At 40.3% G+C, this 26,763-nt stretch overlaps 1 protein-coding gene and 1 pseudogene across 8 annotated transcripts in view; one reads left to right on the top strand and one right to left on the bottom strand.

Annotated features, from left to right (window-relative positions):
- The window catches only part of CCNY (cyclin Y), a 334,546-nt gene that overhangs the window by 170,773 nt on the left and 137,010 nt on the right, over positions 1 to 26,763 (bottom strand). The gene's annotated exons all lie outside the window — the stretch shown is intronic.
- Positions 22,585 to 23,136, top strand: LOC140633082 (EP300-interacting inhibitor of differentiation 1-like; annotated as a pseudogene).

The following is a 26,763-nucleotide window of genomic DNA, read 5'->3' as shown; positions in this document are numbered from 1 at the left end:
GGCAAGCATGCCTGAGGATAGAAAAGGAACCCTGGGCAGTCAGTCAAGCTGAGCATCAGCAGCCAGACATGGGATTCACAGCGTGGTAGGGGGCTATGATCTGAACACATTAGGGAAGGATATTCAAAATGACCCCAACTTTCAAGATGCATTTAGTTGCCTTAATATCAAGCAGACACAGCTATACACCCTAAAGCAGGAACTTTATAAAATGTGAAATTGAAAAAATGGAGAAACCTCACCGGCCTACAACATTTGTTTGGAACTCAAGATACATTTCCATAGAAAGCTGGCCAGCCCCTTCCATACTCCTGATATCTGACAATAACATCACTCTCCAGAGCATCCTCCACCTCACATGTGGATCAACATGAAGAGCTGAAAGAAAGGACACGTATGAGTAGGTGGGCAGGAAAGGAGATAGCCAACACCTTACTGAGGGAGTTTTTGGGATCTCTTCATAAATAAGGAATCTACTGGAATTGTTCAGTCACAACTCAGGCACTGCCACCATCACTACTTCTAGCCAGAGTTCTCAGTCTTCAGTCTGGGAAAAGGGCTCTTCTGGTGCCCTGCATACAAGGTTGACCCCAAGAGTATACTTTGATTCCCTCCCACTACCAACTCTGTGCCTCTCCCCTCACCTTCTAGGACTCAAGCCGCCTCAATTCAGGGCCAAAAAATCAAATGGTGCCCATTATCAAATGCATGTCCTAGTCTCCAAAGTATTCCCAGCCCTAATTATCTCCATGCCCCTAACCTCTACCACCACCAATCAAAACTTTTCTTTAGTTTAGAGATGTCACAGCTAAGTGGCCAGTTACAAACTAACCCCCACCCCTGAAGGTTGGAGAAAATAAGCGATACTCCTTAGCATCCCAAAGGTATAATATTTATATCTAAATAATAATAAAACTTACTGAACTCAGCAGGCAGAATTCAGGCAATAAAGTAAAGAGATCTGATGGGAGGAAGCTACCAGAAACATCACTGCTGCCTGCACATAGGCCCAGGTACCAGGAAAACTCCCCTTTTCTTCAGAATACGAGTTCCCACTATCCTCAAGTTTTTCTGCCCTGTTTATTTTCCTTAAGAATTCACACAGCAATGACAGAGGGATGCTAGCTCTGGGCAGGAACAGGGCTGTGTTATGAAGTGTGGAGGTCAAACAGTTCCCTGGGACACCTTTGTAATAGGCAGTACTTTGAATAACCGCCCATTAACCCCAACACTGGAACTGTAGTAGGCAGAAAACTGATCTGACTCTAATGCTCCCAAATTTTCCGTACCAAATAGGAGCTAAGATTATAACCCTTCAAAACTGAGAGTCCTAGAAACACAGAGCTTTAAAGGAATCTTGCAAATGACCATTTATTGCCAAGAAGAAAAACAACACTGGATGAGTCGGCTAGAGCAGATGTACAGATTTCTACCTGGTGAGCTTTGTGGGGAAAAACCCAGCAGAGGACTCCAGGGGTGACTCAACTCCCCACCCAAAAATACTGGAAAACCTCAGCAACCACTCCTATAGCTGCAGGTAGGGGATGAAGCAGGCTCAGCAGGAATCTTCTTTTCTCATGTAAGTGCCTCCTCTACCAATTTGAACTACCTTGAGCTCCCCCCACATCCACCCTATAGAGCAAAGCTGGAGTGCTGCCCCCACCTCCAGAATGGTTAGAAACTGTTCCTTAGAGAGTCAGTGGAAACACGAAGGCACCACGGCTCATTAGCAGTACCACAAGAGATGGTAACATTCAATTACTCAGGACCAAGCAGAAGAGCTAATTATCCAATTCAGGGATTATCCAGGCCTGCTTTCCCCTCCACCCGCCTCCTCTTGGCAGCCTGCCCTTTCTCATGCTTCAGCTAGGAAGGAGTGAGGCAAAAAAGAGAGGTGAAACACCAGTCAGCCTCTCTGATAAGTGGTTTGGGAAGGAGTGAGAATGAAACTACTAATCAAAAGGAAGCTTTCAGAATAATTACAGCTTTCTAAATTCCAGGTTTCCGTATTCCACGATTCCCCTGATCCTTACCAAAGATAAGAAAAAGATGGGCCAGGACACCTGGGTGGCTCAACAGTTGAGCATCTACCTTTGGCTCAGGGCCTAATCCCGGGGTCTGGGATCGAGTCCCACATCGGGCTCCTTGTGGAGAGCATGCTTCTCCCTCTGCCTATGTCTCTTATGAAGAGAGAGAGATGGGTCTAACTCATAAAAATGAAAAGTTCATTGCTATGTACACTACTTACTGAACACTTGCTAAACACTGTGTAAAACACTGTGCTAGGGGACAAGGGATATGAAAAAGTTTATAGAGATCCTAGCCCTTCTGGGAGATCATGGCTTACAAAAGAAGGGAGACACAGAAAGAACCAATTGTACTGTCACATAGCAACACACGTGCTGAGGGAGACCAGAATCCTCTCTGAGGTGCCAACCCCATGACACTCACACACTGGCTACCTGAGAACAGCTTTGAAACTCCCTAAAGGATGAAAGTTCTGCCTCTCCAAAGAGCCCTAAGCCCTAAATGGAGCCTTCTTTCAGAAACAATAGAATATGAGGGTAAGAGGTTTTTTTCCTTTCAATCCAAAAAAAAAAAAAGAACCACTTGTAAGAATTAAAAGTGACACACAGCCAGACATGCAGGCACACAAAACAGAGCTCAGAAAGCCAGCACAACACCTATCACTTTCTGGTGAAAATATTTTTTCCCTATTACTGTACCCCAATAAACAAGACTTCAGGGAGAATAATGCAGGAGTCACTAGTCTGGGTCACTTTTAAGGAAGCAGATTAATAAAGAAAAGAGGATAAAACAGAGAACCACCATTACTTTGTTAAAGGAAATGATGCTGCCTCATTACATATCTTATTTCTTCACTCTTAAATTCGTAATTCCTATTTTAGAGAGGGAGAAAAAATAGGGGGCAGAGAAAAAAAGAAACAAGTGGGCATGAGCAAGAGGTTTCAGAAGAAAAAGTCCTTGAGTAGGACTTTGGGAAGACAACAGAGTAGGAAGCACCAGCAATCTGGTTCCCCTAGGTGTAGTGGCAGAGTCTGTCTGACAGAACTATTTTAGAACTCTGGAGTCCACTGAAGACTTGCAACTTCCAGGTAAGACCCAGAGAGTAAACTGCAGCTTTTAGCACAACAGTAGAAACCCACCCCCCTATGTCCGCAGCAGCTTGCATATAGCTTTGGCAGCCAAGGTGGGCAAAGAGTACCTTGTCCTCCAAATATCAGGGATCTGTGCTCTTACTGTATGTAGATTGTAGCTTCTGATCACAGAGTCCAACAAAGAGGCTGGCGACTGTTGTTGCAAGCCCCTCCCTTTCTGGGTTGAACTGACTTCCAGGGTACTTAAAGAGCTGGCCGACTCCTTTATTTTTCATTCTTTCCCCTTTGGAGACCCAGATGTTAAAAGACTAGAACATTTTTTTAAAACCATTATATACACAAGGAAAATTAGAAAGTGATTGCACATACCCAAGGAAAGGCTCAGAAAAGACCTAAAACATATCCTTGGCACAGAGAAAGCCTACAACAATCAAAACACAAACAAAAACAATAAAAACAATAACAACAAAAAAAAAATCACAAGACATACAAAGAAACTGTAAAATATGATCCATTCAAAGGGAAAAAAATTTCAACAGAAATGATTCCTGAAAAGAAATGATGGCAGATATACAAGACAAAGACTTTAAAACACTCTCAAAGAACTAAAGAAAGAGGTGAGAAAGTCAAGAAAATGATATGTGAACAAAACAGAAATACTGATATAGAAATCTTTATATAAAAAATTCTGGAGCTGAAATATATAATATCTAAAATAAAAAATTCACTAGAGGGATTCAAAGGCAGATCTGAGCAAGCAGAAGAAGAATCAATGAACTAAATGATAGAACAATGGAAATTATCCAGGCTGGGGAACAGAAGAAAAAGATTAAAGAAAAGAGACTAAGGGTCTCATGAAACTCCAAGTAGACTAAATACGCATCACAGGAATCCCAGAAAAAAGAGAAAGGGACAAAGAGATTATCTGAAAAACAATGTCTGAAAAGTTCCCAAATTTGATGACAGACATGAAAATAAACACCCAAGAAGCTCAAAAGACTCCTGAAAGATGAACTGACACACAATCAAACTTTCAAAGAAAGAATACTGAAAGTGGCAAAAGAGAAACAAGCCTATAAAAGTTCCACAGTAAGATTAATAGAAGATTTCTCCTCAGAAATTTTGGAGACCAGAAGACAGTGGTCTAATCCATTCATAGTACTAAAAGAAAAAACTAAACAAAATAATACTAAATTAAAAATAAATAAATAAAAGAAAAAACTATCAACCAAGAATCCCATAGCCAGCAAAACTGTCCTTCAAAAGTGAAGGAGAAATTAAGATACTCCCAGATAAACAAAGGTGGAGGAAGTTCATGACCACTAGATGTTGCCCGCAAAGAATGTTCAAGGGAGTCCTGCAGGGTGAAATGAAAGGACAGTTAACTCAGAGCGGTATGAAGAAACAAAGATTCCAATAAAGGTAAATAAACACCAACTATGAAAGTCAGCATGATTCTAACAATAATTTGTAATTTTACTTTTTGCTTACTTTCTACATTAAGAGATAATATATTTAAGGAAAAAATATTAATGTAACAGTATTATCATAACTTCGATTTAGAACTCCAAATTTTGTTTCCTGTAAGTCAGAAATGAGAAACTTGCCTTAAAAACAAAAACAAAAAACCTGGATTAATAGGCACAAGAAGTCATGACATTTCAAATATTAACAGAGTCTGCATAAGAGCACACCAAAATGATAAATCTCACTAAGAACTGACCACAGTGACTGCAGCATGTGGCAAAGTGATCCATATATTTCATCTTAAGATTTGATTCTTGGGATGCCTGGGTGGCTCAGTGGTTGAGCGTCTTGCCTTTGGCTCAGGGCATGATCCTAGGGTTTCTGCCTCTCTCTCTGTGTCTTCATAAATAAATAAATAAAATCTTAAATTAAAAAAAAAAAAAGATTTGATTCTTAAACCAACCAACCTTTCAAGGCCCTGCGGCCCATGCCACCCCTCCACCCCCCATCCCTGTTCCAATTATTTTTTTTTTCTTTTTTAGCAAATCTGCAATCAAATGAATGTTTTTATTAAACAATTTAAATCATACTTATTAGGGTTTTCACAGCGTGAAATTCTTTTAGAGACCCACAAAAATGCTAATGCTAATTTACTAAAGGCAGTTTGGGGAACTCCTTATTTTTCAGCATTCTCAGCATTAACCTATCTTTATAAACCACTCCCATCCAGGTTTCTCAGAGTGAAAGAAATAAACTAAAAGTTTAAATCAGAGAAATCAGAAAACTCCCAGATGGGTCTTTAAGACAGAGTCCAAGACCAGCACGGCTCTGAAGGGCATTTCTGGTCACACTTCTTATCTCTCAGAGAAGGCAGAAGAGGCACCTACTACTCATCACTGATGAAAGGAGCTGACACTCAAGTTGGGCTGAGCACTAGAAAGCCAAGTAAGTAACAGGTTTACTGAAACAAAGTTTTATCCAAAAAAAAAAGGCTCAACTCACTCATTCTGCTCACCCAGTCATACTCCTGCCTCAGTACACACTGCTTTCTTGTATGTCAACATACACCCTTTTTCTACTGACTTTACTTACCAAATGAAGCCTTTACCACACACTCAGAAAATGGAGAAAACAGCCTAGAAGTTTAATAAATGAAAATAAGCTCTAAAGCCTTAGCTCACCTAGTCAGCTCCCTCTTCAGTAAGAATGGCTTGAGAACCATTTAAGAGAAAAGTGTTAAGAAAAACATCAGGGAAGCAAAAACTAGCTGTCTGAGGCCTTCAGCTCAATACCACCATTTATATAAATTCTCCCAAAACAATCTGTGAGCAAGGGAGGTATCCCTATGAAGCAGGCATAGTGAAGTGGAAGGTACATGAACTAACAAAAAAGGAAAAGCAGGGGCCAAGATACCAAATAATGCCAATTCACACCAACTCACAGACCTGCCTCCCCAAAGAACAAAACCATGATTTCTCTCTGAATGGATCAAAGGCACAGGACACCACTCATGACAAAGACAGTAAAAAAACTCAGGACAGCAAGGAAGAAAATACTGCTATTTGATCATTCCCTCAAGTCAATTCAATTTGTCATATATTTATTAAAGCACCTTTCTACTGGGCCTATGTTAAATTAAAAAAAAAATTATTCTGACACTTCTTAAAACCAGGAAGACTTTATTCAGGACAACTGTGATAGATGTCAAGACTATTACAACAGGAGAGAGATGACACTGAGCTCCACACACCTGGGCTGGGTTCTATAGTGCCCACAACCCAAGTCTTCCTGGTCTCTCTGTCCCGCACTCTCCCCAGCACACCTGTCACCTGGGCATCTCACTGCTCCTCGCAGCTCTACGGTGCTCCACAGCTCTGCAGAATCAGCCTGGGATTTGACGTCTCCCTTACCTTTTCCTCTATCCTAGGAGAACATGCCCTTCCACCAAAGTGGCCACATAAACACACCTTGGACTGTCCTGCCCCCTCGCCTCTCCTCTACCTGTTTCTCCACCAAAATGTGCCACCTTGGACATCTAATGAACTCCTAATTCACTTCAAGACCTAATTCCGATGCCTGTGGAGCCTTCCCAGGTCCTCGCCAGTTAGACCTGACCTCCTCATCATTATGAGTCCACAGATTATTTTTTAATCCATTTAGCCCCATCTGAGTTGTATGCTCCCTGAGGGCAGGAATCCTGCCTTGGACCACTCTGCATCCTTCACAGCACCTAGGAAAGTGCCTTCCCTTGGTCTTTATGTCCATGAGAAAAACCTTCTGCTTCTTTACCAGAAAGCAAATTAGCCAATAAAACACTACAGACTTAAAACTAATAGGAATAATCTAAAAGAAAGCATGATTAAGAGGGTGCTTCCAATTACATTAACAAATCAGGAAGAGAAAAAAAGAATAGAGAGAACTGGGGTTTTTATCATTTTATTTAAATTCAATTTAATTAACATATACTGTATAAGCTTCAGAGGTAGAATTCAGTGATTCATCAGTTGCATATAACACCCAGTGCTCACTATTTAAATGTGCCCTCCTTAATGCCCATCACCCAGTTACCCCATGCCCCTACCTCACCTCCAGCAACCCTGTTTGTTCCCTACAATGAAGAGTCTCTTATGGTTGGTCCCCCTGCCTGTTTTCCTCTTATTTTTTCTTCCCTTCCCCTATGTTCGTTCATCTCTTTTATTTCTCAAATTCCACACATGAGTGAAATCATACAGTATTTGTCTTTCTCTGACTTATTTCACTTAGCATGATACCCCCTAGTTCCATCCACATTGTTGCAAATGGCAAGATTTTGTCCTTTCTGATGGCTGAGTAATATTCCATATTATATATGTATCACATCTTCTTTATCCATTCATCTGTTGATGGACATTTGGGCTCTTTTCCATAATTTGGCTATTGTTGATAATGCTGCTATAAACATTGAGGTGCATGTGCCCCTTCAAGTCACTATGTTTGTACTCTTTGGATAAATACTTAGTAGTGCAATTGCTGGATCATAGGGCAGCTCTATTTTTAACTTTCTGAGGAACCTCCACACCATTTTCCAGAGTGGCTGCACCAGTTTGCATTCCCACCAATAGTGCCAGAGGATTCCCCTTTCTCTGCAACCTCACCAATATCTATTGTTTCCTGAGCTGTTAATAAGAGAGCTCCTGTCTTAAAAGATCTTATGGTTATTTAATTCTAGGTTTATATATTTTTTCTAAATTTTCTGTAACAAATATGTATTATTTCTATTAACACAGAAAATGTCATCTCGAAAATAAATGTTACAGAAATTTAGAGAAGGCTGAGATTCATGTGACTAGGAACAGGCAATGATATGGTCACAGAGAAAGTGGGGCCAGTACTAATTGGCAATGAAGGGCTGGCAGATAAAAAGAGAACTAAAAAGGGAGAGAGAGGAAAGGGAGAGGGAAGGAAACTGGAGAGGGAGAGGGAGAGAGAGAGGGGGAGGGGGGAGGGGGGAGGGGGGAGGGGGGGGAGGGACAAGGAGAAGGAGGGACAGGGAAGGACAAGGGGGGAGGGAGGGGGAATGAAAGGGAGGGACAGGGAAGGAGGCTGGGGGGGAGAGAGGGAGGAAAAGGAAAGAGGACAAGAGAAAGAAGAAAGGGGGTACAGAGAAGAATCAACTTCTGAGGCGATCATGTATTGATGATCTACTAGATCCCAGGCTGTTTACATGCATATTTATCTCATCTAATCCTTGCAATCACTTGGTAAGTATTATTATTATTCCTATTTTAAAGATGACAAAACTGAAAACTAGGGTGTGACTTGCCCAAAGCCACACATATAGGAAGTGATGATGGAGTCTGCGCTCTTCTCACTCTGCTAGGAATTTTTCAGCTGGGCTCTCTGTTTACCAGAGGGATCAGTAGTAGGTACTTGGCCTCAGGCCAAGGCCCTCAGCAGGAAGGTTCCCATTCAGTATCAACAGGAGCAGTTCACTGTAATCCATTTTATGCATTCTGAGTGTCAATATAAGATGTCATTTTTTAAAAAATAGGAGTTTCAACATTTCAAAAAATAAACAATAGTTTAAAAACCATCGCCTGATGCCATACTGCCCAACTACAAAGGCCCTGAGATATATTTAGTAGGCATGTTGGGCTGGAAACGCCAGTGGAAGAAGAGGTCTGTCCTGGATGTGTGTTAGGACCTGTGTTAGGATGTGTGTGAGGACGTGTGTTAAGACCCTGAAGTAAGACAAAGGTAAGGAAGCCCTTTTACTAGTTGACACCTGTGAGCCTTTGGCACATGTCCAAACGAAAGGTGTAGGGATATCCTCTAAGCAGCATATATAAAAATTTTAGAAAACCTGTTGTTTTCATTAGGGCTAGCTTTGATATAAAGAATTTCAAATACCAAAACAAATGCAACAGGTGTGCAACTCTATTTTAAAACCACTTGAATATGTGTGTCAGTCTGCCAAAATAATATACATTTTCTCCACATTCTTGCCCTTGTGGTGAAGACACTGTCTGTTGGCTCACCAGGCATCCTGGATAAGTTTTTTGGGGTGTTTCTCTATTCTAGGTTCACCTCTTACTAATTAATAATTGAAAGATAACAAAAAAGGCATTTAGAGGAATTCAAAATTAACGAACAAATATTTATCTATATTCAGCCATAAAGTAAGATCAAATTATGCTCTTACACTGATTTAATTTATATACTATATTTTATAGAAACAATTTGATAGTTCTCACAGTTTGGAAGCATAATCCTTATGCAAGTCAATGAATGCTTAGTATGAGATTTTCCTCACTTTCCATTTACTAAATGCTGAGCAGATTTATTACTAAGTGATATTCTCTGTTTAGAGGAGAGCAGCCTTCAGATACACAGTGTTAATTCATTTTGTTCATCTGGTTTCACAGTCATGACCAGTATCAGATGATGCCTTTATAAGAGATGATAACAATAATGCATTCTTAGTGCACACACAGGTTTTCTGAGCCTGGCATTTAATGGCTTTATGGAAGTCAAGAGATAAAAGGGTTTTTGAATTCTCACTACTTTGCTATAAAAGTCACAATTCTCTAGCTCTCAAAAGTTTGTTCATAAATAAAATCAGGGAGCTGAAATACTTTTGTCTGAATATTTACTTAGTGAGCACCCCACATGTGCACCAGGTGCTATGGTAATGCTGGGAATTCAAAGATGAAATAAACACAGTGCCTGATTTTGAGAAGTTTGTGAAAGGTAGGACTCAAATTTTGATAACTTCCATATAACCTGGAACAGATCGGGGTACTACATAAACACAGAAAAACCTGTGGTAGGCAGAATAATGGCCCCAAATATGTCCATATCCTAATCCCCAAACTTGTAAATGTTACCTTACATGACAAAAAGGAATTAAAATTGCATATGGAATTAAGGTTACTAATCCACTGACTTTAAAACAAGGAAATTAGCCTGCATTACCTGGTGGGCCCAATATCATCCACTTAAAAGTGGAGAGAGGAGGCAGAAAAGGAGAGAGATGTGATGACAGAAGCAAAGTTCAAAGATGCCCTGTTGCTGGCCCTAAACATAGAGGAGGGGACTGATTCTTCTCCGTACCCCTTTTCTTCTTCTTTCTCTTGTCCTCCTCCTCCTTCTTCTCCCTCCCCCCCCAGCCTCCTTCCCTGTCCCTCCCTTTCATTCCCCCTCCCTCGCCCCCCTTGTCCTTCCCTCCCTCCTTCTCCCTGTCCCTTCCTCTCTCCCTCTGCCTCCTCTCCAGTCTCCTTCCCTCTCCCTCCCTCTCCTCTCTCTCCCTTTCTAGTCCTCTTTTTATCTCCCTAAAGAGATATAGTCCATGAAGAACTACCAACTCCTTGACTTTAGCCTACTGATATCCATGTCAGACTTCAGAGGTAGAGAACTGCAGGATAATACATATCTATTGTTTTAAAGCAATAAACAAAGCAATAAGCTTTATTGTTTTAAAGTATGTAGTCATTTGTTATGGCAACAATAGAAAATTAATCAACAGTCCTACAGTTGGGAAATATAATTATTTATACCCAAAAAGAGATCACTCATTCTTAACCAACACTTCATCATCCATGCTCAGCAAGAAGAGAAAGGCCACTAAACCTTAAAGCTCCATCCAGAAATGCAAATGCCAAGTTGTACACATTCATTATGTTATAAAAAGTCGGGGATCCCTGGGTGGCTCAGCGGTTTGGCACCTGCCTTTGGCCCAGGGCGGGATCCTGGAGTCCCGGGATTGAGTCCCGCATCGGGCTCCCAGCATGGAGCCTGCTTCTCCCTCTGCCTGTGTCTCTGCCTCTCTCTCTCTCTGTGTGTCTATCATAAATAAATAAATAAATAAATAAATAAATAAATAAATAAATAAATAAATAAATAAATAAATAAATAAATAAATTTTTGAATAAATAAATAAATAAAATAAAAAGTCTCCAGTAACTGTCCCTAAAACATCCTTTAGATACTCACCAGCCAAAAGAGCTGTGATTTGGGAGACAAACTACTCACCAAATACAAGGCCACAACTATCCTCCCAGTACTGCCACTGAACACTTACGTGGCATGTATACGAATGCCCACGTACGCTTTCCAAAATGCCTGCTATTAGACAGTCAACCGAGACTCCATAAATATAGCCTACTATGGAGCACAACATTTAAATGTAATACCAGGAAAAACTGCAGAATCATTTTCCAAACACTGGTCTGGAGCCAGAGAAAGTCTATTCCTCTGGAATTGCTCTCCAGAGGAGTCAAAAATAGCTGTGAAGTTACCTGCCAGGCCCCATTCTGAAACACTAAAGGAGCATGAAAAAGCAAAGGGGGCGGCTTCCCCTGGATACCAGCCCAGTATTTGTTTGCTCACTTGAGATGACTCCAGGGAGCACAATCTCAGCAGGACTGAGGCCAGAGAGGAAGGGCCACACCTAATTTGGTTATTTTCAGGAAAGTCAGGCTTGCATATGGAATTCTACAGCTGTGTTCACAGTCTATCAACTATCTGAGGCTTTAAATATCATCTTGTGGAATGGTGAGTTCACTTAGGAGGACAAAGCTCAATTCTTCTACATGCTATACATTAACTACTAAATTTATTCTGACACTAAATCCAAAATTTTGTCTCCTTTTCTGAACTTAGAAAAGTTGCCCACAGTAAGTTTTTAAGTAACGAACTAAATGTATACAATCGCTTTTAGAAATATGTGTATATGTATACTTCCCTCCTCCCTTTCCTTGATTTCTTTTCTTTATTTGCTCATCTCTTCTCAGGATTACCACCTGACATCCTACTTTGCATATCTGATCAACAGACTAATAACTTAAGCCATTCCCTTTCCACCATCCTTGTCCCACACTAAGCAAACAGTCTTGTTGCAGCTTAGGGTCACACTGTTCTCTTGGTTACAGCAGCTTCCCCTTCAATTCTACTCTCCCCTGGTACTCCCAACAATCACTATCAGCCATTCTTATCTTATGTTTTCTTACAGAAGCTCCTCCAGCCTCCAGACACACTAAAAGAGCTGCACAATGCTCTCCTAGGAGAGGCCCACAAGATGGTAAAAGTTAATGTGCTTTAATAGGGATCCCTTTCCAGCCCAGTCCTACCTTTTCTCTAATACCAAGATTAAGAGAAGGTAAGGATCTTACGGCCCCATAAACTGCCGTAATGCAAAGATAACAGAAGAAATCACAAATTGTATGGCTAATATGAATGTGATGGATAATTTGTCAGCCAGCCAATACCAAGTTAAGCATCCCAAGATCACATGACACAAATTCTGAATTCAAGCTAATGGAATTATACATCTGGAGGTCCAAAGCACAACCACATCCTGTTCCTCTACTTCTCATTTTAATCAGATTGTTGGAACAAATATATAAACAAACAAAGGAGCAAAAGACTTAAATCAAGAGGAACACTAGTACAAATGCATAATAATGTTTAGAACTCACCTGTCTTAATGTTCACGGAAATTGACAGTGTAGTGCTAACCTCTTTTCTTTCAGGTAGCTCAACTTGTCACTTTCAATTAAAATACCTAAACACTTATTCTTAGAAGGAGAGGAACACAATTTTCTCACTTACTGAGCACACATCCAAATCTTACATTGGATGGTTCTAATGTTGCAAAGTACAATTGGGTTTTAAAAACTTTTTGTCTACTGGGGTGCCTGGTTGGTTCAGTGGGTTCAGTGACTGACTCTTGATTTCAGCTCAAGTCAAGATCTAAGGGTTATGAGATCAAGCACTGCATGGGGCTCCCTGCTCAGCAGGGAGTGTGTTTGGGATTCTCTCAGATGCTTTCTCTCTCTCTCTAAAATAACTAAATAAATCTTCAAAAAAAAAAAAAAAAACTTTTGTCTACTATTAGGAGGAGAACAGTGAAACTAATTTTCACATGTTTAAAAAGTAATATCCAGTGTACCTAAGGATGGGGAACAACTGAAATTCTCAAGCTTTGCTGATGGGAGTATATATTCCACTTTGGAAAACTGTTGACAAAATATTTCATGCATGAACTAAAGTTTGCTACACCTCAAGTTGTTTCACTATTTTAGATAATAAATACAAAGAAACATTCCAATGGTTTCAAAGAATGACAGAATTACAATCACCATGCTAGCAGTGTTTATTTCAATCCACTGTTTAGCTCACACTGGTTGGAGACATACATTATGCCCAAAGTGAGTTCAAGATTACAAATCATTATGAACTTCTTTCACAACTAATGGGTACAGCTACACAAACATATATGGAGCCAAATGTACAACTTCCATGTAAAACAGAATGTTTATTAAAGTAAAAAAAAGCCTCCATGTTTACTGTGGCAATATCTGGAATCTAGACCAACAAAAGATTTGGTGAGGGAAGAGATATCATCAACATTGTTTGTAATAGCAGGCACATGGCAGTTTAAAAAAAAAAAAAAAAAGTCTGACTTTTAGTCAGCTTTACTGTTTTTAAATCTTCTGCAGACAACAGACCCCTGTTCTGCCTGCAGGGGGCAGGGAAGCCAATTACTCCCATTTCCCTATTCTTGGTTAATCACCGTGTGCCAATCAGGGTTAAAAAGCATTAAGTAATAAGAATGCGTTAATCTGAAGTTTAGACATCTTACAAATATGTGAAATCTCTTTGACCTAATACTTCCAGTTCTTGGTATCCATTCTGCAAAAACATGCAAAGAAACATGACAAAATGTTCATGGCATCTATATTTGCATTGGCTTTGAGAGACAGACAATACATTGTATTAATGAGTTAGAAAAAAATAGAATAGCTAGATAAAATAGGGTATAAAGCTACACTTGAATACTGTATAGCAATTAAAAGTTATAAACTATACCTGTATGTTTTATCTATAATATTCTAAATCTTAATTTCATATATTTGTATAACTCAGATTTAATACTTTCAAATTACAATAATAAAAGACGTAAGCAACCAGATTATGAGCCATCAATTTCCACCAAGTCAACGACTGTTACAGTCCTGGGTCTCTGCTCTATCTTGATGCCACAAGCACTGTAATATATATGGTGAGCTCAATCCATATGTTGGGAACAAAGGTCCCTGGATTAGATTTTGTCCACTAATGTGAGTTCCTAGAGATGACTGCCCTTAGCTGAAGTAGCAGCTGAAAAGGAATTCATCCGTCATCCAAGCACTGGCAGGAACTTCTGAGTCAAACATGGGTGTACATCTAGGGGAGGAATTAGATAGCCCTCCCAAGGCATTACATAAGGAACTAACGAAATTGTCAGAGGGCAGACTGCCATCACACGTTCACAGAAGTGTCTGCTATGGAAAACTCTTCCACAAACCCAAGCTGAGAATGCCCTAGGCCAAGTCTATGCACAGGACTGGCCTGGAGGCATGTCAGTGCCTAAATATGCAGACCCAGATGGAATCAATATATGTTCAAGTTCTACTCCAGTGAGCCATGATCTGCATCAATGTCACTCTCCACTGCAGGGTCAGTACTCTCATCTGCTTATTTTCCAGGACATTACAAAGCCAAGTAGCTATCCTCCTAAAACACTAACAGGAAACCTCCCCTTTAACTAGAATTTGTTAAGAGTGTGTTGTTATAATTCACTGTTTCTGAAAGCGTTGTCTGCGGAACATCATACTGCCATGTGCTTAAAACAAAGAGGATTCCATATGTAAATAAGTTTGGGAAATGTTGATATATATTCTTACTCCCACACCTCGTAATGCATATTATTTATCATGTTAAACATTTAGCAAAGTGCTTTATGAAAGAAATCTGCTTTACTCTAAGGCAGAGTTTCCCAAAGTTATTTGACAAAGGAACCTTTTTTTCCAACCTTTCAAAAGGACTGTTTCCCATACTCAATCTTAAAAATCACTAGGGTTACTGTTAAAACTGAAGATTCCTAAGCTCTACCCTATTTCTTGATCAAAATCTTCAAGGGACACGTCATGAAATTTAAAATGAATATCTCGGTTAACTTAAATCAGAGCAGTCAAAAATACTGACAAACTAGCACTTGGTCAGAAACACTATTTTTTGTTTAAAATGTTTCTAAGCCAATTCCTTGATTCAAGGTCACTATTCTAAGCATTATTATCCACGTAGAGTCCTGAGGAGGTAAAGAGCATAATACCTGTACTGGTCTTGAAAATACGACAGCAGTTTTTTCATCCTTTGGGTTTCTTCTAAGTCCATCATAATCATTACAATAATAACTGAGCTCTTAAATGTATTATCTCCCACTATTCTCACTTACTGAGCACACATCCAAATCTTACATTGGATGGTTCTAATGTTGCAAAGTACAATTGGGTTTTAAAAACTTTTTGTCTACTGGGGTGCCTGGTTTTTTCACAAAAACTTAGCAGAAAAATACAATTATCTTGCCCATTTTGAGGACACTAGGAAGCAGGCTAAGGAAGTTTAAGTTTGCCCTAAGTGAGAGTTTCACTCTCAGCACTGTTGACATTTGGTGCAGGAAAACTGTCGGAGAGGTAGGCAGCCTATCCTGTGCACCATAGGATGTTTAGCAGCATCCCTGCTTTTACCCATTAGATGCTAGTAGTACCTCCCCTCCAGTTATTCAACTAAAAATGTCTCCTGACCTCGCCAAATGTGGGCAAAACTGGTTAGGAACCAAAAGTAGGAGCCAGAAGTCTCACCACTAGTGTCTCGGCCCGCCGGCCTCCCCCAGTAGCTGCTACTCCGCCTCTGCATGCTCTGCCCTCTGCAGCCTTCCTCCTCCACAAGCTCCCAAACTGAGAAACCCAGCAGGCCCTGCTGGCACTCTCAATGCTCCATCTCACAGTCAGTCTACACTGAAGAAAGGCCTGAGAGAAGCTCATCAGGTGACACAGTGAGATAAAGGTAACCAAGTGCCAGCAATTTCTGGCACAAAGTAACAGCTCAAGAGAAGTACTGCCTGTGTCTTTCTTCCTATCCTGCCAAAGGCTCCAGTTCGAAGTATGAAAGAGTCTCAATCTGTTTTTTCTTTTTTTTTTTTAAGATTTTATTTATTTATTCATGAGAGACACAGAGAGAGAGAGAGAGAGAGAGAAGCAGAGACACAGGCAGAGGGAGAAGCAGGCTCCATGCAGGGAGCCCTATACGGGACTCAATCATGGGTCCCCAGGATCACACCCTGGGCTGAAGGCGGCGCTAAACCGCTGAGGCACCCGGGCTGCCCTCAATCTGTTCTCTTAAAAATGAATCATAGAAAAAGCATTCTGCCAACAATGGCATACTTAGTTAATTCAACACCTGGGAAAGATCATTTTTTAACACTTTCTTCATATGAAAAAATTATTTTCCATAATAGTTATGTATATTTTGATTTGTTCTTTAGTATTAAAACATTTTTTGAAAGATTTTATTTACCTATTTAAGAAACAGCACAAGCAGAGGGAGGGGGAGAAGGTCAAGCAGACTACCCCCTGAGCACAGAGCCCCACACAGGGCTCCATCCCAGGACCCTGAGATCATGACCTGAACCAATGTCAAATGTTTAACCAACTGAGCCACCCAGGTGCCACAAAACAATCAATTTTAAAATGATAAAATTCACAGGGCGCCTGGGTAGTTCAGTCAATTAAGCATCTGCCTTCAGCTCAGGTCATGATCTCAGGGTCCTGAGATTGAGCCCTACATCAAGCTCTGCTCAGCAGAGCATGCTTCTCCCTCTCCATCTGCCACTCCCCCTGCTTGTGCTCTTGTGTTCTCTCTCCCAATAAAATATTTTAAAAAATTAAACTAGTCAAAAAAAAAAAATTAAACCAAAATTTAAAAATGACAAATTTCAACACATATTATGCAAACATAGCAAAATATTTACTGTATGAACTAAAATTGGCACTTAACTAAACAAAAATATTATACCTTGAGGTTTGCACTGTGTCACTGTTTTAATTTTTAAGCAGAAACAAAAACTCCAAGTGATCAATAATATTGAGGTTATTAAACCTCAATAATACTATCATTGTTTACTTCAAATCTATTGTTTAAACCCAGAAAAATGCAGCAACCACAGGGGTTAAATGCACAAAAAAAAAAGTCTGAGGCAAGCTTGAACAATTTTAAACTCTTAAAAATCTCTGAAAATGAATGCATGTACCTGGGTACCCAGTGTTGGGGGCCAACTGTATAATTAAGAGTCTCTGATTCGAGTTCTATATAGTATATAGTATCTATCAAAGGATAATCAAAAAGTGCTCATTTGAAGCTTACATATATATTATTAAAACTCAAGTTACCATAGCAATTATTTAGAATACTCACCAACAAAAGATTTTAGACAAGGAGTATGTTACAACTGACTATTTAGAACTGCAGAAGCAATTCTGGACTGTTTGACTTTGCAGACAAACTTTTTGGATGGTTTTTATTGTTATTAAATCCTCTACAAATAATGCATTCCTTATCACCACCCAATCCTTGGGACAATACAGTCTGTTTAACATGGTTAAAATGGTACTCAAAAGCTTCAAGTCCAAAAGCAGTTGGCTACAAAAGACTAATGGAAAGAAAAAAAATCACAAGAAAATCATCATAAAGGAAATGATGAAATAGATCTCCCGGTCCTATCTCAAGTCCAATTCCAGCTTACCACGTATGTCAGACAAGCCATGAAACTTCTTCAGGCAATTCAGAGTTAGGAAACAGGCTTTGAATGCTGGCTTCTGTGTAACCCTGGGTAAGTTACTTAATCTTTCTGGGCCTTTCAACTTTCATATCTTCAAAATGGAGATATAATACTATCTGCCCTATGGGGCTGTTGAAGGTAATAAAAGGAAAGCACAGTTAAGTGCTCTATACAGAAGAGTTAGCTGCACCTGGGCAGTATCTTGAAATTAGTGAATCTAGGTGATGAATTTATAGGGATCATTACACTATTACCTTTAATTTTGTGTTTTTTTTAATTTTTCAAAATGTCTGAACTTAGTTATTATCTTAATGTTCTTCATAGAGGCATACCTCGGAGATATTGTGGGTTCAACTCCAGAGCATTACAATAAAGCAAATCAAATTAATTTTTTGGCTTCCCAATGTATATAATAGTTATGTTTAAAATTAAAAAAAAAATGGGGTGCTTGGGTGGCTCATTTGGTTAAGCATCCAACTCTTGGTTTAGGCTCAGGTCATGATCTTGCAGTTGGACTAAGCTCCCTCCACTTTGGGCTCCACGGGGAGTCAGCTTCAGATTCCCAATCCCTCTGCCCCTCCCCCACCTGCGCTCTCTCATGGGCAAGTTCTCTCTCAAATAAATAAATAAAATCTTTTGGGATCCCTGGGTGGTGCAGCGGTTTAGCGCCTGCCTTTGGCCCAGGGCGCGATCCTGGAGACCCGGGATCGAGTCCCACATCGGGCTCCCGGTGCATGGAGCCTGCTTCTCCCTCTGCCTATGTCTCTGCCTCTCTCTTTCTCTCTCTCTCTCTGTGTGACTATCATAAATAAATAAAAATTTTTAAAAAAAATCTTTTTTAAATATTTAAAAATAAAATTTAAAAAAAGAAAACTAAAAGTTATGTTTACACTGTCCTATAGTCTATTAAGTGTGCAATAACACTGTATGTATCTTAATTTTAAAATATTGCTAAAAAATGCTAACCATCACCAGAGCTTTCAGCAAATTGCAAACACTTTGCTGGTAGAAGGTCTTGTCTCAATGTTGATGGCTGCCGACTGCTCAGAGTGATGGCTATTAAAAAGCTGGGTGCCCTCTCTTAAATAAGAAACAATTTCTTAAAAAAAAACACAATGGAATTTGCCACTCTTGACTCTTCCTTTCACAAATGATTTCTTTCAAGCATGCCATTCTGTTTGATAGCATTTGATCCAGAGCAGAACTTCCTTCAAAACTGGAGTCTAGAAAAACAAACAAACAAAACTGGAGTCGAGGGACACCAGGGTGGCTGGCTCAGTGGCTGAGTGTCTGCCTTCAGCTCAGGTCATGATCCCAGAGTCCTAGGATTGAGTTCCGCATCAGACTCCCCATAGGGAGCCTACTTCTCCCCTCTACCTATGTCTCTGCCTCTCTCTGTGTGTCTCTTATGAATAAACAAATAAAAACTTTTTTAAAAAATAATAAAATTTTATAATGAGATTGCAGCAATTCAAATATAACAATAATGAAAATGTCTAAAATACTGCAAGCAGTATCAAAATGTGACACAATGTGAGCAAATGCTGTTGGAAAAAAGGTACCAATTGACCTGCTCAATACACGAATGCCATAAACCTTCCATATGTAAAACAAAACCAGAAACAACCCCCCACCCCCGCGCGCGCGCGCGCACACACACACACACACACACACACACACGGTTATTTGTGAAGTATAATACAGCAAGAGCAGTAAAACAAAGTATGCCTATATATAAAACACCAGAGAAATAAAGACCTCAAATAAGGTCTCCTTGGACTTTAAAATCCAATTATATATACCAGACTGGAAAGAGGGCTCAATTCCTAGGTGCAAATCAGGAGCAAGGCAAGACATTCCAGAAATAAATTCAGACTACCAATCATCTCTCAGAGTGATCACTGCATAACCAATGCCTTACACATAAATGTTCAATGACTGGATGTCAGACTAATTCCAAGCATTCATTACAAAGCACAAACCAAGATGGGATGAGCACTTCCAGATCTAAGCCCCAAGGATCTAAGACTGGTGTCTGGCCTAGGAAATAACCTGAATCTTTCTTTCTTTCTCTTTTTTTTTTTTTTTTTTTTGAATCTTTCTATTCTTTGCAGAGGAGAGACCAGTAAAAGGCACAATGGTGAGAATTGATCCTGAGGGAGGCACATACCCAAAAAATGTTATATAAGTTGAATGAATTCATACCACTAATGATTCTAAGGCTTTCTGGGGGAATTTTACATTCAAAAGATGGAAGAATGGGCATTCATAATTAACTCTATTTCCTGACTATTCAAATGAATGAGTGAAATGTCAGCAAAACTTAGAGATCTAGTATAAACCAGGAAAAACACGACCAGACAAGTACACTTTCCACCAAGCTGGAATGGAATGTCTATTTGCATGCACACAACATACAATATATAAAATTTTAAAGACAGTAGAAATAGTTCAGATGGACCAAAAACGGGGGCGGGGTGATTCCAGTACCTTGGAAAATGATATAATTTCATTTGAGAAAACATTGTAAGAGTCATGATCCGTTTCTGAATGACCCCAGTGAAGTCACCTTCTGAAAAAGACAAATCACAACCTCTCTTCTCTACCTCCAAATTACCCTCAAAGCAGCACCTTCCTTTCCACTAAAGCAATGAAAAAGTAAAAGCAAATTTTAACAGATGTTTTGACATCATTTAATATTATAATTCCTCAATATTACAAACATTTAACTATATAGTAGGCTGTTAAATTCATGGCCTATTGGCTTCTAAAACACACCTTTCCATGTGTAACCTACCAATAAAAGAGTTTTCTGAGTTCAAAAAGTACTATCACAAAGCAGTCCTCCTCAATCTACTAATTCGTGTGCTGTGTAACCTGCTTTGTTGGGACAGTATAACTGCTCCCCTTCCTGTATGGTGAAAGGAGGTTTCAAATTCTCTGACAGTTGGCTCCACCGACTGCTGGCCCAGATTTACTCACTTCCTAACAACCTCCCAGGTAAAACAGGGCTGGGATGGAGACAGAGACCAGCAAGAAAGAGCTCTCAGAAAAAGAAAGCAATATCCCTGCATTTGTGGCCTTTCTATACCACTTTCTCTTCTTTTCCCACACACTACACTTTGTTCCCAATAGTCTAACACTCTAAATCAGCTAAAATGCCTAACTTTATTATGGGAGAGGAAATGTGCAGTTACAGGATACACAGAGCTGAGATCATGCAGTTATAGTCATAGCTAAATCCAAAAGTCCTTCCAGCTGCTCACTCAATCACTCCCCTAGAATCAAACTGCTAGTTGCTGGGTCCCTGGAGAAAGATGTCTTTGCCTATAATACAGTCTGGCTCCACTTCTGATGTTTGACTGCTGACGGTTTTTAAGACCTAGCCCTCCCTGCTTCCCTTTCTGCCCCACTTATGGACAAGCTGGCAAGGGCCCCCTCCTTTGACACAAGCAGGAATTTCAAACCACCCAAGCCCAGGCAGGCAAGGAAGACTTCAGCCAAGCTCATCTTCTCTACACAATCTCTTTTCCCTGCCCTCAGACAACACTCTCGACCTACTCAACACCTGCCCCGTGCTCCTAAGATTCATTTTGTGAGTGGGAGTTTTCTCAGCCTCTCCTGGTATGCAGGTGGCCTTATCAGTTTTTCGACACATGAACCAAATTCTGGGTAGGGTCGCTCTGACCTCTGCAGAGTGGCAACAACATTTCCCTCAAATAAATGATACTGATACTCCTGATACTCCTGACTTCAAGTCTGCTCTAAGGTAGCCACTTAGCACACCAACTCCTCCAGTGTCTAATTAAAACAAGCAAGCATCTACTAGGAAGCAGGAGGCCTGAGGACTGGTACCCATTCCACCACTGACTAACCACATGCCTTTAGATTAACATTTCTGAATCTCATTTTCCACACCTATAAAACAAGTATAGTAAGATCATCTCCTTGTCTAACTAGTATGATCATGGTGGGACCCAAAGGGTCAGGATGTAGGACATCACACTGACAATCAATGCCTACACATACCATAGTTTCCTGAAGTGGGAGCCCATCTGTCTCAATACATCCTGCATTCCAGCTCTCTGCCCAGCACCCAGCTCTGCTCTTCCAGTTTCCTCCAGGTTCCCTTCTGTCTCTCTCCAAAGGCTTTCATAGGGAGCTACAAGTTCACTAAAACAAAAACCAAAAAACCCTCCTAATAAGTCTCTCTCACAACACATACACAACTTAGCATAAGAAGCAACCAGAGGGATCCCTGGGTGGTGCAACGATTTAGCGCCTATCCTTGGCCCAGGGCGCGATCCTGGAGACCCGGGATCGAATCCCACGTAGGGCTCCCGGTGCATGGAGCCTGCTTCTCCCTCTGACTGTGTCTCTGCCTCTCTCTCTCTCTGTGACTATCATAAATAAATAAAAATTTTTTTAAAAAATTAAAAAAAAAAAAAAAAGAAGCAACCAGAGAGGACTCCAAGCAAGCCCTTCTAGGAAGTTAGGTTCCTAGGTTAGCATATGGATTAACACCAGACAAAATCTCTTCATTTATACAGTAAAACACTGAAGATCACATATCTTATCAGAGCCACCAAGGCCAACATCTAAGGTCCCCTTCCAACCCCTAAGCCCTTTGGAAGAAGAGAGTTACTTTAGTCACATCACAGAGAATCTACTTACAAAGGAAAGCAACGTCCTCCACTTAAAACAAGATCTGTAGTAAGGAAAAGCTCAAAAGCCAAGTAGATGTCCATTTTGAAAAATCTCAATACGACAACAGTCACCTCCAGGTTAGTTATCCAAATAGCATGGTTGGGATGAAGTATACACAAAAACCCTGCCAAGAGAGTTTGGGCCGCTAATACAATGTCGGAAATGAACGAGCTGTCCGAGATGTATGAAGAGAGCAATGACCTGCAGATGGATGTGATGCCCAGCGAGGGTGACCTTCCGTAGATGGAGGTAGGTGGCGGTAGCCGGGAGCCATCCCCGAACCCCTCCCGCCACAGGGCCCAGCCACAGCTGGAGAAGGAAGGCCCAATGGAGGAGGAGGCGGCCCTGCCAATGGTGGAGCCGCAGGGGGACAGAGGCCTTGCTCACCGCCCTGGGGAGCAGCCAGGCCAGCTCGCCAGCCCTGACTTCAAGAGCGAGGATGACTATGATTATCTGGAAGAGGAGCAACTAAGTGGTGCCGGCTACAGAGTATCAGCGGTCCTGGAAGAAGCCAACAAGATGTTTCTGAGAACATCCAGAGCAAGAGAAGCAGCCCTAGATGGCGGGTTTCAAATGCATTATGAGAAGACCCCGTTTGATCAGTTGGCTTTTATCGAAGAGCTTTTTTCACTTATGGTTGTCAATCGTCTAACCAAAGAACTCAGCTGTGATGAGATTATTGACAGAGTAATTAAATGCTGTTAAAAGAGGAGGAAGCTACTCGAGGATGCAACATTCTACTATCTTATGGGCTCATTCCAGATAGATAGTAACGGTGCCAAGGAAAAAAGTTGATCTTCAAAGAAAATTTTGGGGGCGGCCCTGGTGGCTCAGCGGCTTAGTGCCGCCTGCAGCCCAGGGTGTGATCCTGGAGACCCTGGATTGAGTCCCACGTCAGGCTCCCTGCATGAAGCCTGCTTCTCCCTCTGCCTCTGTCTCTCTCTCCTCCCTGTGCATTCTCATGAATAAATAAATAAAATCTTTAAAAAAAAAGAAAAAGAAAAAGAAAATTTTGTTGTTGTGCAGAACAGAATAGGGCAGTGACTGCACAGTTATGAAAAAGAATGAAGAAGAAACATATTAGGACTGTGGAAATCTGTTTTCAAGAATGTTCCTGAAACACCTGCGGCTTAAGACTTTGTTACTGATCCCAATTATTTTCCTTGCATTGGGGACAATACCTTTCATATTTCGCTATAAGGAATGGTTTTGCAAGAATAAGTTATAAACAAGCCAAACTGCCAGTACAAGAACCCCACTGATACCAATTATATGAGAAAAAGTAGTAATATCCAATTTAGGACACCAAATGTCTGAATCATTTGGACTGAAAGCCTACTAAGAGAACTCTGACAGTTCCACTTTGTGGTCTGTCCAAGCCAGTGTTCAAAGGCTAAATCTTTAGTGTAAAATAAATTGGGTATTCTTCACTATCCCAAAAAGATAAACCCAAGAAGAAATATATATCATGTGTGATATATCTCAAAATATGTTTTCAAGAGCATCTGAAATTTTGTTTGTATGTGTATCTTGATCATTTATAAAGCTACTATGATCTATAATTCAAGAAAATTTGTCTTACCATTTTTAAAATTCAAAAATTAAGACGTCCGTAGTTTCAAAGTTAGACATTGAAATATATGTGAAAGAACAAACTATTTCTGATACTCTTACATACTAGAGAAGTTGTTTTACTTGCTCTCTGTTTTTCATTTAACTTACAGGTGAAGGACTTTGGTTGAATTTCATAATATAAAAACTGTTAAAGTGAAAATGTCAAGTAAAAGGACTGAACAATTAAAGTTTTAAAACTTGCCCAGAAATCCACCTCAGTATCTGAAGTTTCCCTCTGTCTCCTCCTCTAATAAAGCTTGTCATTGGTTATGCACCAGCATTTGGGATAATAAAATTTCTTGTTCGGGAGGGGGGGGGGGAACCCTTCCAACTCTTTAAGGTAACTTAAAAGAGTACTCAGGAACATTTTGTCAACAAATAAAGAAAAAACACTGTTTCAAGAGCTTCTGACCTTCTCAGAAGTCAGGTCTTTTTTTTTTTTTTTTTTTTAAGATTTTATTTATTTATTCATGAGAGAGAGAGAGAGAGAGAGGCAGAGACATAGGCAGAGGGAGAAGCAGGCTCCATGCAGTGAGCCTGACATGTGATTTGATCCTGGGTCTCCAGGATCATGCCCTGGGCTGAAGGCAGGCACTTAACCGCTGAGCCACCCAGGAATCCCCAGGTCTTAATGTAAAATGGACCCAGGTGAAACCTGTCCCAGCTAAGGCACATGCTATGTTCAGGCCAACGCTACTCAACCTCCTCCCCTCTCAGCTGCTCCACTGCAACACTGTACAGAAATCAGCCAGGACCTGTACTGCGCTAGCATCTGCATTCCGTCTACTCATCCAAATGGACAGGGGAGCCAACTCTTGGAAAGAGCTGACGGTTGGAAACTGCACTCTGTCTGCCTCAGACATCTTCATAAGCTCAAACATCACTCACAAGAACTCCTGACAGGGGCTGCTTGGGTGGCTCAGTCAGTTAAGCACTGACTCTTAGATTTTGGTTCAGCTCATGATCTAAGGGTCATAGGAGCCCCACATCAGGCTCTGCGTTCAGCACAGAAGCTTGTCCATCTCCCTTTAACTCCTCCCTCACTCCTTCCCCACCCCTGCTCTCTTGCACTCTGAAATAAATAAAATCTCTAAGGAAAAAACCCTTGCAGGTAGGAAAACAGCCAGAAGTCAAATATGTAAATTCTTCAGTTACTTCATGTCCTTCAATATCAAAGTTATCAAGAAATCACCAACTGGTGATCTATACATTCAATAAAGCAGCCTCTCTTGCACCTTAGCATCCAGCACAACAGGTAGCTATTCAACATGCCCTCCTTCCAATCCTAGCCCACAGGAGTTCATGTATTAATCTCATATTTATCAATGCCCATATCCCCCCTGGGACACTATGTCCAGTACTAGGGATGAAAGAGAAGAGCATGGATCAAAGACAACAAACATAAATAATACAAGACAATAATATCAGTTGGATATATATATTTAACATCTATTATGTGCTAGTCCAGCAGTTCTCAAAATGTGGTCTCTGGATCCCTAAAGGTCCCCAAGAAACGTTCAGGGGTTCTGCAAGGTCAAAACTATTTGCATTGCAATACTAAGACTTTTTTTTTCCTTTTCACTATGTCGATGGCTGCAGTATTGGTGTAAATGCCAGGGGGAGTAAATCTGCTGACACCTTTACACAAAGCCAGATAGTGACACCAAACTGTACCAGTAGTTATTCTAATTCTTCACATCACGCACTCACAAGGGAAGAAAAAAAAGGTCAGTTTCACTTAAGAATGCCCTTAATGAAGCAGTAAAGATTATTTTTCTAGCCCTGAGTGATTATCTTTTTAATATTCTAGATGAATATTATGAAATGGCAAGTATTTCAATGGTCACCTTGAAGAAAAGCACCTAAGCAATTATTTGGGTTGTAAGCTAACCTAGCCACTTCTTTCACATTCTAACCTGAAAGAACAAATGATAAACCATGCCAATTCAGGCTTGTGTACCTGTTAATTTTTGAGAAAATATTTGACAAAGGAAGCCTTTAAATTATTTCAAATGCTTAAGGCCTGAGCTTTCTCCAAAACTCAGAATTCTTGAAAACTCTTATCTGCCATCACAACCTTAAAACTTCCCAATATTAAGATTTTTCTGATGATATCAGTGATGAATCAAATATAATTTTAGATAAACAGATAGATTAAATATGTCAACATTAAGAAGATCTGCCTAACTTAATAAGCTAATATTTTCTAAATGATCCAAGCATGGTGTTAGAAAATCTTGCATGGGGGAACCCTGGGTGGCTCAGCAGTTTAGCACCTGCCTTCAGCCCAGGGCATGATCCTGGAGTCCCGGGATCGAGTCCCGCATCAGGCTCCCTACATGGAGCCTGCTTCTCCCTCTGCCTGTATCTCTGCCTCTCTGTCTCTCATGAATAAATAAATAAAATCTTAAAAAAAAAAAAAATCTTGCATGGGTAAAATATCCACTTTGAGTACAAACTAGATTAATAAATTTTAATGTAACAGAACAAATGGTTTCAGATTCCACACTGTAACTAATCTTTAATAAACTACCACCTGTCAATTTTTGTTACAGTATCAAAGAATATCCACATTATGTAAAAAAGACTAAGAAAAATACTCCCAATCCCACGGCTAATATTATATTCAATAGTGAAAGGTTTTCCTCCAAGATCAGAAAAAAGACAATGGTGAAGAAGTAAAAGATCTGTACACTTAGAACTATAGAACGCTTATGA

Source organism: Canis lupus, chromosome 5 (genome assembly GCF_048164855.1).
Source record: "Canis lupus baileyi chromosome 5, mCanLup2.hap1, whole genome shotgun sequence".
Taxonomy (NCBI): domain Eukaryota; kingdom Metazoa; phylum Chordata; class Mammalia; order Carnivora; family Canidae; genus Canis; species Canis lupus.
This window is presented reverse-complemented; position numbering and strand designations above follow the sequence as displayed.